At 43.2% G+C, this 17484-nt stretch overlaps 1 protein-coding gene across 3 annotated transcripts in view; it reads right to left on the minus strand.

Moving 5' to 3' along the window:
• Window positions 1–17484, minus strand: part of LOC310857599 (GRAM domain-containing protein 4-like) — a 117650-nt gene that overhangs the window by 39738 nt on the left and 60428 nt on the right. The window lies entirely within an intron of this gene.

A 17484-nucleotide genomic window follows, 5' to 3' on the forward strand; every position in this document is an offset into this window, starting at 1 on the left:
CGAGAGACTACTCCTCAGTCGACTATCCCCCCAGATAGACGCTGAGCTAATCCGAGATCAAGCCGGATTTAGACCGGGAAAATCCTGCACAGGCCAACTGCTAAACCTCACCCAGCACATCGAGGACGGCTACCAGAAGAAGCTGATAACAGGCGTTGCCTTTGTCGATCTTTCGGCAGCTTATGACACCGTCCAACACAGGCTGCTGATTAAAAAACTTTTCGACATCACAGCGGATGCCAAACTGTGCAACACAGTCAGATGTCTCCTGAGCAACCGGATGTTCTATGTCATGCTCAACAATAAAGAAAGCAGATGGTTCCACCAGAACAACGGGCTGCCACAGGGCAGTGTCCTGGCACCTCTCCTCTTTAACATCTACACCAACGACCAGCCCCTACCAGAAGGATGCAGCAGGTTCATCTACGCAGACGACCTAGCGATGACAACGCAGCAGCATACCTTCCCAGAAGTGGAGTCAACCCTGGAACAAGGACTGACAGATATGTCCACATACTATCTGGAAAACCACCTGCGTCCAAACCCCGGGAAGACACAAATCTGCAGCTTCCACCTTAAAAACAAGGAGGCCAAACGGGAGCTCAACGTAACCTGGGACGGAATAAGGCTTGAGAACCACCAGCACCCAGTCTACCTGGGAGTGACTTTAGACCGTACCCTCAGCTACAAAGAGCACATCCAGAAGACGAGAGCCAAAGTGTCCACCAGGAACAACCTCCTGCGCCAATTAACCAACTCAAAGTGGGGAGCTCACCCAACCACGCTGCGCACAACGGCACTAGCCCTGTGTTTTTCCACCGCTGAATATGCCTGCCCTGCATGGTATAAATCAAGTCACGCACACAAACTAGACCCCATCCTCAACGAGACCTGCAGGATAATGACTGGGTGCATCAAAACAACCCCCACACCCTGCCTCTACGCCCTCTCTGGAATTGCCCCCCCTGACATCCGCAGAGCAGTCACCGCCAAAGCCGAGCGCACAAAGCAGGCCCATGACAACCGGCACTCACTGCACGAACACTCTGCCCCCCAAAAACGGCTCAGGTCCAGAAGCAGCTTCCTGGATACCACTGCAGAACTGGAGACCACACCATCTGTCGCCAGGACCACGGAGTGGCACAACCAGTGGAACAGCATGGGTAGCCGGACAGCCCAGTGGACAGAGAGAGGCATCACCCCAGAGGAATGTCTCGCGACTGGCCATGACCAACCTTGGGCCGTCTGGAAGACCCTGAACCGTCTGCGGGTCGGCGAAGGACGCTGCAAGGCATCCATGAAAAAATGGAATATATATTTTTCTGATGCATGCGTGTGTGGCGAACCACAAACAATGGACCACATCATGATGTGTATCTCTGCTCCACAATGTACTGGAGATGACCTGGCCGGGCCAAATGCTGCTGCACTCGCCTGCGCCAACCACTGGAAAGACGTGATATAGAAGATGGCCAGACACGAAGAAGAAGAACAAAGTATCAAAAGTAGCAGGTCTGCAAGCTCAAAACGTGGCGTAAAGTGACACTAAAAGCATATATTGTACTTCCTGTATAGATGTGACGTCAGTCATTTGATGTGTGGAGACAGTTTTTTGACTGCGTGCTTGACTTTGTAATTCTTTGTTTTCTACATGAACTTTTGTTTTTTAAAGACATTTTTTTTTTAAGAAAGATATCTAAAGAAAGATATCCGTTGCTAACTGGCAGAAAGCTTGTATCTCTATATTTCATTTTGTATGCCCCCCCCCCCACCTATAAATGAATGCCCTACTTCATCATACAAGAGTTGGAGTAGTGTTAATAGCACTCTCACAAGCAATGCAACGAGTTGTGAGCTTGTACATCGGCTATTTTCACGATTGTTTTTATTTTTATTTTATATAATAATAATAAAAGGATACAGTCTTGTTAAGACTTACTCCGGAGGCACCAAGTGCCACTATTGCTGATAGAGTGCAGGTCATGTGCAATAAACAGGGAAGTGCAATCAAACCTTGCAATAATATACAGAGTATGTTTTATGTTACATTTTGGGGATATAAAATGGATATCGTTGCTGTCGGGCAGAAACCTGTAATCTCCATGCTTTAACTTTTTTATTTTCTAAATGAACCCCCTATGGCCTATGTTGATCATGCTACAGCGTCACATGGAAGCATCAAAAGCAGCAGATCTGCCAGCTCAAAAACACAGCGTGACACGTTTTGAGCTTGTCATACTGTTTTGGACATAAGAGTTTTCCACACCGACAGAGATGATATATTGGGGTGTATATGGGAAACTGTTTGGCTGCAAAACATAATGCTCCGGCTCAGCAGGAAAATAAAGTTATATCTCCTCTCATCATCACCATTTCGTCCTTCCTGGACGACCGAAATGTCATTAAACCAAGACTTTCAAACAGCTGCTGCCAACTAATGGGACATCTGTCCAGAGGATTTCTAATAATCTGCACTGTCTGTAATAGTTAATCAAGAGAGGCTCAACACAGTCAACAGTATGCCAAAGGAAAGTACACAAACTCTTCTTCTCCTAAAAGCACAGTTGCATAACTTTAACTGAGCACATGGGACTACCAGTAAGACGCCTGAGGGCGAGAACGCGCTGAAACAACAGAGCTTCTTAATACGGCACAGTTGAGAAGCAGGAGTTGGTGTCAGTGAGGTCAGATGTAGAGTTGCTGTCTGGCTCAATTATGTGCAGATCTAGTACGTCAAACCATGCATGGCTATCCTCAGGGTTTGATGCAAATCACAAGCAAATCATTGGTTTCCATAGAAAATTCACCTGTCACTGTCATCAGGTCAAAGGGAGAGAATGTGATTGCCCGCCCCTCTTTATCCCCCCTCCCCTTTTTCCCGAATTATTTCTAATCCAACAATGTACATAGATGTAATGTGTTTGAGATATATCATTGTTGATATCATTATATATCTTCTTTTTTTTTTAATATATTTTTTATCCCACGATTTTGTAACCCATTTTTCACCCTTGTGTCAATCATCTAATGTGATCCTGGGCTCTACACACCCTCCACCAGCCTAGTCCCCATATATGGGGGACAAGGGGAGAGCAACGGACTTGAACTCATGCTTCCTTCATGCCTGAGTGTCCAAGTTGCTCCTTTACACCTGACAGGGGGGAGTTTCCCTGGTTGGACGTAGCGCGTGGAAGGAACACGTTATTCCAACCAGTTCCTTTCCCCTCCATCAGGCGAACATGCAAACTCCACACAGAAAGGCCCTTTCGCCAACCCCGCCCGCCTTCGGGTATGGGCACTGATGACGCGGAGGAGGAAACACGCCGCGCGCGCCCACAGCGTCCCGAGTTGCTCCAATCCTCACCAAACATGGCACACACGACAATAGTCAACAACAAAAAAGAAAAGATCACATAGAATGCTCACCGAGAATATCTCGGTGAGTGTGTGCGCGCACACACACATCGTCGTGGTAGCCATTAAGGATGTGTGACATTTAAAAGTGCTGCATTCATAATTACCGCCGGATAAAGTAAAGTACTGTGAAACACCATCACGTCACACTCGTATAATTTATCGTCAACATCGGGCAGAAACCTTGTATGTCCATATTTCAAACATTTATGGTTATTATTTTTCTACTACATCATACAAGAGTGCCACGCAAAAGTAGTGACAATAGCCAATCTACAAGCTCACGAGTCACAATGCATTGTGAGCTTGTAGTTTGGCTATTTTCACTATATAAAAACATATTTTAAATAATAATAATAATGAAGGAACAGTTTCTGTGGGACACACAAGGTTTCCACCCAACATGTCCTCCTATAATGACCTTTCTACTTCAAGGGGAAAGAGCAGGAGAAAAGGAAGATAAATTTGGCTGCTATGAAAGCCTGTCTCGTTTAGCACCTGTTAGCGCTCATTAAAAATGAATGGTCTTGGCATGGAACACCTTGACCTATATGGTCCCCAGTGTGGTGGTGGAAAGTAACTAAGTACATCATGTACTCAAGTAAATGCACTTAAATCTTTATATCTTTCACTGGAGTATTTCACCAATTTCCAATACAATTCCTAAGGCTTAGGAAAGCCTTCATTGTACCTTCGTGCCACAAAAACAATGCCATGTCAACTAGGTTTTCATTCCAACAGATTATTGATTTGGGCAAATTAAATGTATACATTTATAAGTCAAAGTAGGCTTGTTTTTTCGGTAACTTTAACACTGTTTTGGGGGCGGAGAGGAGCAGTTGCGAGATTTGCATGTAGTTTTCGATTGGTCTTTGTCCTCAGGTTTCACGCTCTGAGCCCCGCTATTAGCGTGCTTGTAAACACAGAATTCTTCAACATGGCTATAGTATGGAGGAGAATTTGGGATTTTATAGCTACGGTGGACTGTGGAAGTAACTCTTAGTGTCTCTCGGCTGGAGATAAACTGTGGAATACCGTGGGATAACGCCTCTGCTGCTCACAGGCAAAATATCCCCCTGCCGTGCGAGGGGTTATACTTTACAGAAAATAAACAAAACCATGTAGCTACTCGCCGAAATAAAGCCTGTGATCCGATCTTTATATTTACACTTACGCCATGTGAGAAATGTATTTCACTCTAGTCTAGTCTGTTGCCTTTCAATTATTCGTATGTATGTATTCGCAAACGTATGTGACTACTTTAGAACTATAGAAGGACTGTCATTGTGGATTTGTTTTTCCATGTCATATGAAAGCAGGGAATCATAGAACAAATGATGATGTATTGGTTAATTAGCAGTGAAAACGTATGGAACTGAAGTCAAAGTTAAAACTCTCGTAGAGAAAACATCATTTGCATGGCTTTGGTTATCATCCAGATATAGATAGTAGGCCATGGTCATGCATAGTAGGGGTTGCATTCCTTTGTTTACATCGTGGGTCTATTTCACGCCTCTGTGAATGTCTTTGTTGAATGATCTGGAACTATAATGCCCCAGGAGGACAAACATCAAGCAAAAACATGTTTCACAAAATATCATTGTTGTCTCCACCAGGCCGAAGGCATGGGGGGAGAGTATGTTTTGCACTGCGTCCGTCCGTCCGTCCGTCCGTCCGTCCGTGTGTCCGTGAGCAGCTAATCTCGGCCACCGTTAACCCGGTTGATGCCAAATTTTGCACACACACTCCCTGGATGCCAACGATGAACCTCTGCCCCAAACTTTCCAGAACGGCCTGTTATAGCGCCACCAGGAGGCCGCTTTGTGCAAAACAAGTTTTTGCACAGTACACCTACAGATTTTGTCCAAACATCACGCAAATTGGTACACAGTCTCTCTAGAGCCATTCAACCAAACCGGTCTTTCACATTTCTCAGATTCCATCCTGATTGGTTAAGAGTTTCAAACAAAATGCTGCAAATCATGAACACATCGCGTGATTTCCGTGAAATTGTGCACCCACATTCCCACTAGGCCGAGGACGAAATGCCACATGAACAATTTCAACTCAGCCTCAAGGTGGCGCTATAACTGGCCGAAAAGTGTTTTTACCTCTAAGTGCACGGATCTGTGGATAACTTTGTATGCCAACTCCCTAGAGGCTAAGGAAAAACCTTTGCCTGGAATTTTTCACATCTGCTCTTTATAGCGCCACCAGGAGGCCGACATATGTAAAACACATTTTCTATTATTACTCCTTCAGATTTTATCCAAATTTCACGCAAATCGGTACACATGATCTCCATAGTCATGTGATCAAGACAGGTTTGTTTGATTTCTCATATTCCATCCTGATTGGCCACGATTGGCTCCTACAGTTTTCAGGAGTAGCCCGCTTTGTACAAATCGCCACAACTCCTCAACTGAAACTGTGCACATATATTCCCACTAGGCTGAGGAAGAAATGCCACTTGACAGGTTTCAACAGCCTGATGGTGGCGCTACAACAAGCCAAGTCGCGTCATGCACTCGTTTATTTGTGTTGCCCTGCTACCCAACCACCAGATGAAGGCAAGATGCAATGTCCTACATTCCTATCCTCCTGGTGTAGACCTGTGCCCAGAAGGGCACTTTTTCTAGTTTATACATCTTTCTTTGAGATTTACATTAGACACAAGCCTATTTAGACACTATTTTATTGAAATGAAAAAAAGAAAATCTCAGATTTATTTATCCCGATCCCGATAATTTGAAAATGACATGATCGGCTCCGACTTCCGATCCGATAAGGACATCCCTAATGTCAACAGTGTCTATTATGGGAAGTAACTAATTACACTTAAGTACAATTTTGAGGCACTTTTACTGGATTATTTCCAATTCTCAATTATTTTACTCATCTCAGAGGGAAATACTGCGCTTTTTACTCTTATTTGAAAACTTTACTTACTATAGTTACTTTGTAGACTTTGGTAAGAGATCCACTGTAACCTAATAGGCAGTTTGCAGGATGAACCCTTCTGATTTAGGTGATCCCCATTCCCCAGCCTTTCCTATAGTGGCTACAGGGAAGGGAAGTGAAAATGCGAAGAATTCGCTATTTTTGACAATATTTAGTAGGAACCCCAGATTGACATTGGTTAATCCTGAAACTTTCTCAGTGACATAATTCCTTGACACTAAATGTTGCATGACACTTTTTTTTAAAGATTGTTTTTTTGCCAATGCATAAATTAGGCTTAGGCTAAGTATATAAGAGCACCGAAGTCCTGACGTCACTGTCAGTAGAGGGCATCAATCCCCAGGTTTGTGTACTTTTTATTTGCATTGTAATCTCTTTAGGGGGATTTTAGATCGCCTCATATAAGAACTGTGTTTGAAAAATATACCGATATGAAGCATCGCCTGAAGGTGGAAATGTACAAATATACCCAAAGAGTAACCAAATAAGCGTTAGAAATGAGTCAAACAACCGAGAGACTACATTTCCGGGTAGGCGGGTGGCTGCATCTGCCCGTCGCACAACAGAAACTGAATGTTAATTACGTTTATTTTTATTTTTATTTTATTGATATTTAATGTTACGTGGTTAGTACGAGTCGAGTCACCACCAGCTGAGCTTACGTCAACGAGGAATCTCAGGAACGCAATGTGTTGACAGCTGGGCGTGACGTATATTAGCAGCGACATTGCCTTCATATGTAGTTTCAAGGCTTTTGCGGCCACATTAATTCCATTTTCTCCAGAAACTGGCTGTATCAAATATGAATGGACATCATTAACGTCGCACAGCCACTCCCCTGACAGAAAGGCCGGGGTGGTCGGTTTATTTTTCAAACACAGTTCTTATATGAAGCGACCTAAAATCGCCCTATGGAGATTTCACTGCAAATAAAAAAAGACATGAACATGTGTATTGGCGCCCTCTACTGAAAGTGACGTCAGACTTCGGTGCTCTATAATTTCCACTCAAGGACATTCTGAATATCAGAGTTTTATTTGTAACAGAGTATTTCTAGATTGTGGTATTGATACTTCTACCTAGTAGTAAAACAATGTGAGTACTTCTTCCCACCCCTGTTGGTCTCTGTTATTGAGCTGCAACAGGAGGAATGAGGGCACTGGGGGTGACATTTGTCTTCTGAGGAGACCAGAGGGAGGGAGAGAGGAGGGGACATTAGTCTTCTGAGGAGGATAGAGGAAGGGAGAGAGGAGGGGACATGAGGGGACATTAGTCCTCTGAGGAGGAGAGAGGGTGACATTTGTCCTCCAAAGAGGCGAGGAGGAGGGAGAGAGAGAGAGAGAGGACGTGACATTTGCCCTCTGAGGAGACAAACCCCTTTTTGCCGAGGAGGGAAAGTAAATGCAACAGTCAATCACTGTCATTATAGGTGAAAAGCAAAAAAAAGGCAACTGGTCTATCGGAAATCCCGATGTGTTGCAATGCGACACTTTGTGACCTTGTACATTTTAACAATAATACTAATAATACTAATAATAAAGATCCATTAATATATTCTTGATTATCCGATTAATCAAAAAAGTAAAGTAGAATAATCACTAATACAATTATCGATAGTCGCAACCCTAGAAGCGTCTTTCTTTAGCATGTTTAGCTTCAACCAACGCTAAAATGATGTGTCTATTTACCTTTTTGTCTGTTGATAAGAGTTGATAGAGTATACAAGACGCTCTGGAAAAGAGCATCCGCTAAACGCCTAAATAGTGAATTGTATTTCCCTCTGAAGCAAGCAACAGCAGGTTCCTGAGCCGAGCGACGGTCCCACAGCTCTAAACCAGGCACAAAGATACATTCCTTGGTGTAGAAGTGGATTAAACAAAGGTCATTAGCCTCTCATAAAACATAAACATGACCGTGTACTGTACTGTACTGTACACAGTGCACGTTTGTTTACAGTCTTCCTGTTCACAACTCGCACACAAACACAGATGCGAAGGAAGTTGTTTTGGTAGCAGTGGGAAATGTAACTGTGTAGACGTGGTAAACTGGACCGGAGTTGGCTCTGGACTTGGACCCGTTTTCACCGATTACAAGCTCACAACGTGTCGAGATGTGACTAAATAATAACTATATTGCATCATTTGGGACATGGGTTATTTGTTTCCCTTTTCCTGGAAAGTAAACGTTTTGGACATACAAGGTTTTCACCCGACAGTGATGAAATAGGACTTGAATATCGGGTGAATATCTCAAAGTGAAAACAGGAAATGAAAGTCAAACTGTCACTGCCACCTGAACAAGCCTACGGCAAGTGATAATGAAGAGAGTGCGTGCAGAAGGAAGTGTCTCTTCTCACCTCATACACGTGTCATGTCTCAACAGTGTAATCACATCAGTCACAAACTGCGCTGAAGCTATAATTACAGACTAGCAATGTTACAACCTAAGTGCTATACACACTTTGCGAGAAGTAGAGCTTCTGGGCTTCTGGGCTCCCCCCCTTTACAGAAAAAGTCACTTATAATAGGCAGCTTTGGCAACACAGACTAGTGAGGTGGCTCCTGACACAGTCGGCAAAGGACAAGAGAAGTCAGAGCAGTGAAGTAGACCCTGGAGAGAGGAGGGAGAGACACACACAGACACAAGTCACACAGAGAGAGAGAGAGAGAGAGAGAGAGAGAGAGAGAGAGAGAATAAATGAGAAGCTGGGGGGCCAAAGTACATTATGTGAAAAAAAGGAACGAGAGTGATGTGGAATATAAAAGAAGAGTTGTAGCCAATGTTGCCAAGTCTGCTTATTATAGGCGACTTTGGACTCATGTGGCCTAGTCGGGTGTTTTTGGTTTGTTTTCATAGACCTGGTTGCTTGTTTCTCTCTCAAAATCTGGCAGTACAGGTTGTAGCAGAGAGAGAGGACAGTGACAGCGAAAAGGACAGGGTGGGGGGAGGGGTGGGGTGGCATGGACGTGACCAGAAACACAAATAAGCATAAAACAGGAATCCAGCCTTAGGGGACACGACCCCCCCCGAAAGCGCGCGTGCGTGCGCACACACACACACACACACACACACACACACACACACACACACACACACACACACACACACACACACACACACGAATGTGTGGGAAAGATGAAACGGAGAGAGGAAGGCAGCGCGACGAAGATGAGAAACTTGATAGAAGGCATGTGGCCCAGATGGGCGACTCAGTGACAGATGATATTGTACACAGATATACTGTATAATGTTTCAATGATACAGAGATATAAGTGGATTCATTTAGTCAACTGTACTGTGTAAGAAAAGAAGAAAATAAATAAGAAAATATATGCTCCAACATTGCATCACAATATTGCAAACACACCAGTCTAAACTGCAGTGGTCCCCTAATAATTTCTCCAGTCTTTGTTGACAACACCAGCTAGCAATCCAATGCTAATGTGAGTATAGCATCTCGACTCGATTGATCAAAAGCACTATAAAAGACCAATTCACGGGATTGGCACTGGGCCAGATCAATCAAATTCACGTAGATTTACGTGAAACGACGGTTAACTGGTGAAATAATATTTACGAAAGAGCAAACATTGTGAAAATAGCCGATCTACAGGCTTTTAGTTTGGCTATTATTTATCTGTGGAACAGAGTCCATATCATACTGGATATAAATAATCTCTGACTACTTGAAAGGTAAGGAAAAAACGAGAAATCGCTGACAAGGGCTGAATAATAAAATTATTTATTCTGGCAGTACATGAGTTAATGTGTTAAATCCATGACCGCGGGGTGACCGCACTTTTGCTGCTGCTGCCCCCAGTCTCTGGAATAGTTTGCCCCTTTCAATTAGATCAGTGCAGTCCATTGAGATTTATTTATTCGTTTCCTCCATTGTGTTATGTACTGTATGTCTAGTGCCTTCGAAGGCTCATAGGCACGTGTACAGTATATAGATTATTTTGATGTTTTGTTCTTTCTGTTCAGCCCTTTGGTTGTATGAATAGTAAATGTGCTCCATGAATAAAGTTTGATTTGATGACATTCATTATTTTCAGCGGGCCAGCTCTTTTTTCCCCACCCCATTCTCCATATGCAGACCGCGGCCATTCTTCATGGCAAGGTGCTACCTAGGTGCAACTTCCAATGGCAGCCCATTCATCCAAACAGAACAGTCCTATGATCTAATTGTATTAAACGTCAAACTTACCAACATTGCGGCTGTACGGAAAGCTGGGGTGGGATTTTAGTTTCAGTGTATTTTCTGTGGTTAAATAATAATATTCCTTCCTATCACACAAAGATTTGGTGCTGCCCCTGTAGTAACTCTGAGGACCCTCTAGGGGTCCCGGACCCCATGTTGAAGACCCATAATCAATGCACACACACACACACACACACACACACACACACACACACACACACACACACACACACACACACACACACACACACACACACACACACACACACACACACACACACACACACACACACACACACAAATTAGGTCTAGTGTGGTTGTAAATATACAGTGAGTGAACAGCCCATTTCTACCTGTCAGGTTAGGCACAGAGGTGTTTACAGTAACAGATGGCAGAAGCCCAGAGTCTAGGAGGCTACGCACATAATCTGTAGCTTAATTAGTCAACACTGAGTCCTCACATCACCGGAAAAAGTGTCAAAAAAGTGCAAAAAAGCGATAAGCCTCTTAATTTGTAGAGATACATTTTATCTGCCACATACATGTAGCCCTAATCACAATTATTTGAGATAATCTCAATTATATTTGCACAATTGTCACTTCCATTTTCCAAAAATAGCAGAAATAGATGAACTATAAACTCACGTGTCACAATTGTCAGATTTTATTACAATGCCTAATATATATATTAGAGATGCTTCAATCTCTTTTTTTGGGACCGATCCCGATCACCGATTTTTGAGTGGTGCTAGCCACTCAAAAATTGACCAATGCAGTTCAGTTTTTTTTAGTGGTGCAACCACTCCTACAACCAGCAATGTCCGTGTACACCTATGTGTTCATGTATGTGTTCACCTATGTATGAGCACCAGTATGAGTACCAGTAGGGGCGCTGTTGTGCCATGCAGAAACAGAGAGAGAGAGACAGTGCTGCACTGTTGCCTGCTAATGAGAGAGTGAGAGTGAGAGAGAGAGAGGGGGGGGGGGGGGGGAGGGAGAGAGAGAGGAGAGTTGCACCACTCGGTTCACACGGGTGTGATTTTTTTATTATGGCCGATACCAATTTATTTTCAGTACTTTTTTGCTTCAATATATCAGACAAAGTGCTGAATGAAGAGAGGGTTGAATGCTTGAATACTACTACAGTAACTAAACAAAATACAGTACAAACAAAAAACCTGAGGTATAGTAGGCTATAGTAAAATAAATTTTAATTGCGACATTCCATACAGTATATGATCTATATGATACCTCTATAGATGATAGGTATAGAGGGTATAAAGAGGGTATGCACATGCACAAAGTGAGTGGCAAAGTGAGTTTAACGCCATTACAATCAGATAGGACTTTTCTGTTTGGATGTCAAGGCCAGAAAGTAGTTTTTTTTGTACTTTGTATGTCGACGTCTTCCTCTCCTGATGAAAGGTCTGAAGGTCTGAACGTCATCATGAAATAAAGCTTTTTCTGGTTTCTTCCACTTCAAATGAGGACCTACAGTACACTGCCCCCTCCCTGGAGAACCCACCTTCAAACGCTGGGCCTGGACAGAAAGAAAAGGAACAGAGCAGCGAACTGATTCCTGACCCTCACCTTGGGGGGCTGCTTTGGCTCAGGGAGGTATGGACATGCTTTGTATTACACTTTAACATGAAGCCTACCAGCGGTGGCAAGGCACTAAACTGGTCAATAATTCAATAGTGGTAGAGCGAGCCTACAGCACTATGTTAATTTTGTCGACTACCTTTTTTCACTGACAGAAACTAAATAAAAACGAATCTATGATGACATGCATGGTGGGCCCTGAACAGCATGCCAGTGTATGGAACTCCAACCTCCGCGTCAAATCAAACTCAGCTTCTTCTATGCACGGTAGAGTCTGTTCTCCTATATGGCAGTGAATGCTGGACCCTGAAGCCAACCCTGCAGAAGTCTCTAGACATATCCTACACCAGAATGGTGCGTGCCATACTTATCAAGAGTACACACAATGTTTCCAATAAGAATCCTTATGACGGAATGCCAAGGATGGGACAGAAAATGGTAGCCAGGAGAATGAGACTAGCAGGACACTGCCAAAGACACCAAAAGCTGCCAGCCAGCAAATTAGTGCTGGCTGGAAGCGACGATGGAGGGCTCGTCTGAGGACGACCCAGAGAGTTATATAGGGCCACAATGGAAACAAGTCCTCAGACCTTTTTGTGTTATCCTTTCAGCCTTAAGGTCCTTGCAGACTGCTGTCATTTTTCAGAAAAACGGTGGAAGAATGTTGCAAAAAAAATATATTATAAAAAAATGAAGCAGTCTGCAAGGACCTTTAATGTCTTACTACAAAGCTGTTTACATTTATGACTAATAAAGTATTCTACCAATTAAAAAAGGCCAAAATAACAATTAATCTGCTCAGACGTGTCACATTGTGAGCTTTATTGAAGATGCATGATAGAAAGAGAAAACAGAAAGGTTGCTGGTACAGAGCCACGAGGGAGTGGTTTAACTTGACAACGGTGACACTGCACCGTTGGCAACTTTAAACATTGACAATGGTGAAGGTGCAACTGTTGCATGTTTAAACACAGCACTGTTGCATCATTAAACGTGACAAAAGGGCAGAGAACGGCAGAAAACCGAGGCTGCCATGAAAGTTTAAAGACAATGTCACCAAGGCCTACGGGACAGAGAGACACAGCGGGACCAAAATGTCATGCTAAACCTGTCCTCCAGCTGTCTTCACAATGAGTCAACAAGTCTTCTACAGAGAGTCTGTGGAAGTCAGCCAAAGAGGCAGCAGTGTTCATTTTGACTAAAACGTTTAAACTATGATGAAACGCCGGCTTCGGCTATCTTTTTTCACAGACGATAACTAAACAAAAACGAATGATTAAAAGTACGACTTAATATTAGGGATGTTAACAATGAATCGGAAATTGATGAATCACCGAAAATAAATTAGTCAATGGATTTTACCATTATTGGGGGAAATTTAGATTATCAGATTATTAAAAAAACTAATCTTATCAACTAACCGGTTAAAGGACCACTTTTGAACATCTCTTCATCAATAATGTTCATGATAAAACACCACCATTCTTTTCTACTCAGTCTGTGTCTCATAGGAGGGCTGTGGGCAGTTCAGACACCCTTGTTTTGAAATATATTTAGATTGTTATTATCATGAGAACGATGGCTTCCATTTTTGCATTGCAACTTTTCAGGAAAAGAAAGTTTGCCGTTTGTATTAGCTTGGATTCCCCGTCGATGATGTCACTGGTGGACGGGTTTCTGAACTGCCCACAGCCCTCCTATGAGACACAGACTGAGTAGAAAGAAATTGTGGTATTTTATCATGATCATTAGTGAGGACCAATTATATGAAGATAGGTTGAGAAGTGGTGAAGTGGTCCTTTAATGAATGATGAGGTTATCAATGATCAATAATTAACGAATTCATCGATAATTTGCATCCTTGTTTCCTACTTATAATAATAATATATTGACAATTTAATCAACACATAAAAACTAGACTAAAATGTTTAGGGAGGGAGAAACGACCAGTAGAACTTAGACAAGTAATCTCATGTTTGTTGTGTGACAATGTCACGCTCCGAAAATAGCCGTTCCACAAACTCACAACACGTCTAATTTGCACTATTTTTTTAGTTTATAGATCTCTCTTTTTTTTGCACAAATATTTCAACCCATTATCAAGAGCTTGTGACTATACCATTATAACAACATTGGTTCCATTGGAATTCTTTTGGAATTCTTTCCATTTCCTGAACAAGTAGACTAGTGCTTTGGACAAGATTTCCACCAAACATCTGTGCCTTCACAGTTCACACAGAGAACAGGCAGAAAGCCACAACACTAAAGGGAGCAATCATGACCTGGTACCACCCGAATTTAGAAGAACCATGGGAGAGTTTTCATTCTACTACTCTGCCCCCAAAATGTGGAATGCACTGACACCATCCATAAACAGGATGTGTATCACTGGTTTCTTTCTAAATTGGCCTGAAAAACATCTATCAGGAGATCACAAGTCATTTTACCATCTCTTTTGTACATACTAGTGTGTTGATGATTGTTTTGTGTATATATTTATCACACAGAGACCAGGACAGACAGTGACAGCAATCACACACATGGGGACCGGCAGCCACCATCCACCTCCTTGGAAGAGTATCAACACACACAAACCGGTGACACTGTGACTGTGGGATCAATGTTATTGGGTTATAAATATACAAAATTGAACCCCTGCGGGTCCCAGATCACCTCCCCCCCTTCCTCCTGATGAAAATACAGTACATAATGAGAAAGCTGTCAAATCCAGGCAACGGCCGTCTGCTTGCTTTTCCTCCCACCTCCCTGCCACACGTTTAACAACAATAGAGTGCTTGTTTTCACCAACCAACTGATGCTGGGACAAAATAAATAAACTAAAGCAAGGTATTAAGAGTTTGGGCATATCCTTCGGATATCCTTTTGGAGGACTTTGTTGCCGACAGCCAGGGTCTGAGCCCCGGGCTCCATAGAACCACACAGGTCAGGTAAGTGATGCTGTGATCCGACGGCTCTTAATTTAGACATCTGGAAAAGAAGGTGACTCATGCCAGGAAGGAAATTAACTGTCTGTCACGGCGCCCTCCGCTCCATCGACCACCTCCTGGATTTCCTGCCCTCAAGTACGAGACAAGTAATAATAGACAACCGGGTCAATTAAAACCAGCGCAAAAATAAGTGCCCTATAGGCCAATAACAAAAAAAATCAACATGGAAACGACTGACAATTATGCAAAAACAATGATTATGTAATAATTGTGAGAGGCCTAGTTGTGCAAACCACATTCTAAGGCAGTATACCTTACCTGTATGCAAGCAGTGCATGCACACATGCTTGTACCCATACCGCCAGTGCTTGCTACAGACCTAGTAGAAAAACATTGTACCGTTAGTGAGGTCCAATTATATTATGATGATACTGTAGGTTGAAACTGTACGTCGTTCTTTAAGCGGTTTTAAAAACAATAACAATAAAGATACTTTCTTTTGGACATACAAGGTTTCCACCCAACAGCGAGTGACTATATGCTCCTTGTGATCGGTGAGGACCCCAGTTCCCAAATGACCCCGGTCCCCCGTGTGTTGCCTTACAAATTCTTTTCTTTTGTGTCTATTGTTGCAGAATAGAAAATCAACATGCAGTGTGTGTCTGTCCGGTGGCTTAGGTGCATAGCGATGCATCAAGCAATCTCTGTGACCGAAGATTATCTCTATGACCTGATCCCCCAGGAGCAAATTGAACTCTTTGTTCTGAAGCCTCAACAAATAGCTTTTGCACCTCCACAGACAGACAGAAAGCCGCACAGAATGCGGCACAGGCAGCACTCAGGAGGTGGTATTTGAGGTTCTGATTGCTTCGGTTGAATGGCTGTCATGCTGTACTGTGATATATTGGCCCTTTCTTTTTTTTTTTTACTATATATGCAGCCGATGTGTCCACATTTTAAACTGATGAATAGAGTAAAATGGACCACAATGGAAGTCTCCAGGATATTTTTGTGTTATCTTTTTAGCAGAACCTTTCACTGTACTACCTGCCCTGTAAAGTAAAAGAACGTTCAACCTGGAGTCACTATTTTGGTTTTCAACGTTTCAAGTTCAACAATAGCTCAAGCTAGTTGTGAAAAAAAAACACCAAATGCTAACACCAAACGTGTTAGCCATTAGCTAAAAGTGGGTCAGACTGAGCATTAACTGCAGTACAATCTATGGCTCACACTCTTATGTAAGTGTGGAACACATGAAAGCCCAGGCCGCCGGTCTTGGCCAGTAAACTGCCATCATCACCACATGCATCATTGAAGGGGAGAGTGTGACAGGAGGAGCTCTATTCACTCAGCCCAGGGCCATGCTTCTATGCTACTGGTCACAGACACAGACAGGGCCATGCGTCCATTCTAGTGGTCACAGACACAGACAGGGCCATGCTTCCATTCTAGTGTGGTCACAGACAGACAGACAGCCCTACAGCCCTTCAGACAGACAGGCACTGCAGGCAGGCAGAAAGACAGTTACAACGGGCACTCTGACAACGGGTATTGCATACCAAGGTGGCGATGGGCCATGCCCATGCGTATCCCTATTGCATCGTTCGTTAACCAACATGCATCGTTCCCGAGCAGGCCGGTGCCCAACAGAGAGGAGAAGCTCTCACTGTTTTAACCGTAATAATACAATGAAATATACTAATAACTAAACAAACATCTCACTTGAATTGGATTGCAATAGAAACGTTACTCTGACTTAGACATACCATAAACACAGACCTCAGCATGGGGTGCATAATTATAGGATATTTCTTTTAAGGGGGGGGGGGGGGGGGTTGAACTTCCCCTGAAAACGGTAGTTTCCTGTAGATTCACAGGCTGTGAAGAGTTGTACAAACCACATCCTAGGGTTACAAAGTCACCTGCAAGCATGCACGCACACGCACGCGCACACGACCGCAACGCAAAGACAGTTAGATGCAATCACAACGACTTGTGACCCGCCCATTTCACTTTGCAAGCCTCCATCTGTCACAGAACCACTGCGTGTATGAGCTGTCAAGTGCTGCCGTGGCAGACTCTACCAGACGATGCTGCTTCACGTATACTCGTATAGGGTTGGGTTTATGAAAAGAACATGCTGTATATTTCTGGCGGTTACGTGTAACGAATCTACAGATGTGTCAAGCAATCTCTCTAGTCTCACAAAATAGCGAGAAACCCTCGGAGGTATTCATGGGGGATAGTGGTTGTGATTTCTTTCGCTGAAAGGCTGACATGCTGCACTGCGGATAGTGCTGTCACAATTACAAATTTAGGTTGCCGATTAATTGTAAAATAATGTAAAAAAAAACAATT

This window comes from Protomyctophum parallelum (assembly GCF_964188405.1).
Source record: "Protomyctophum parallelum genome assembly, chromosome: 4".
NCBI classification, from domain to species: Eukaryota; Metazoa; Chordata; class Actinopteri; order Myctophiformes; family Myctophidae; genus Protomyctophum; species Protomyctophum parallelum.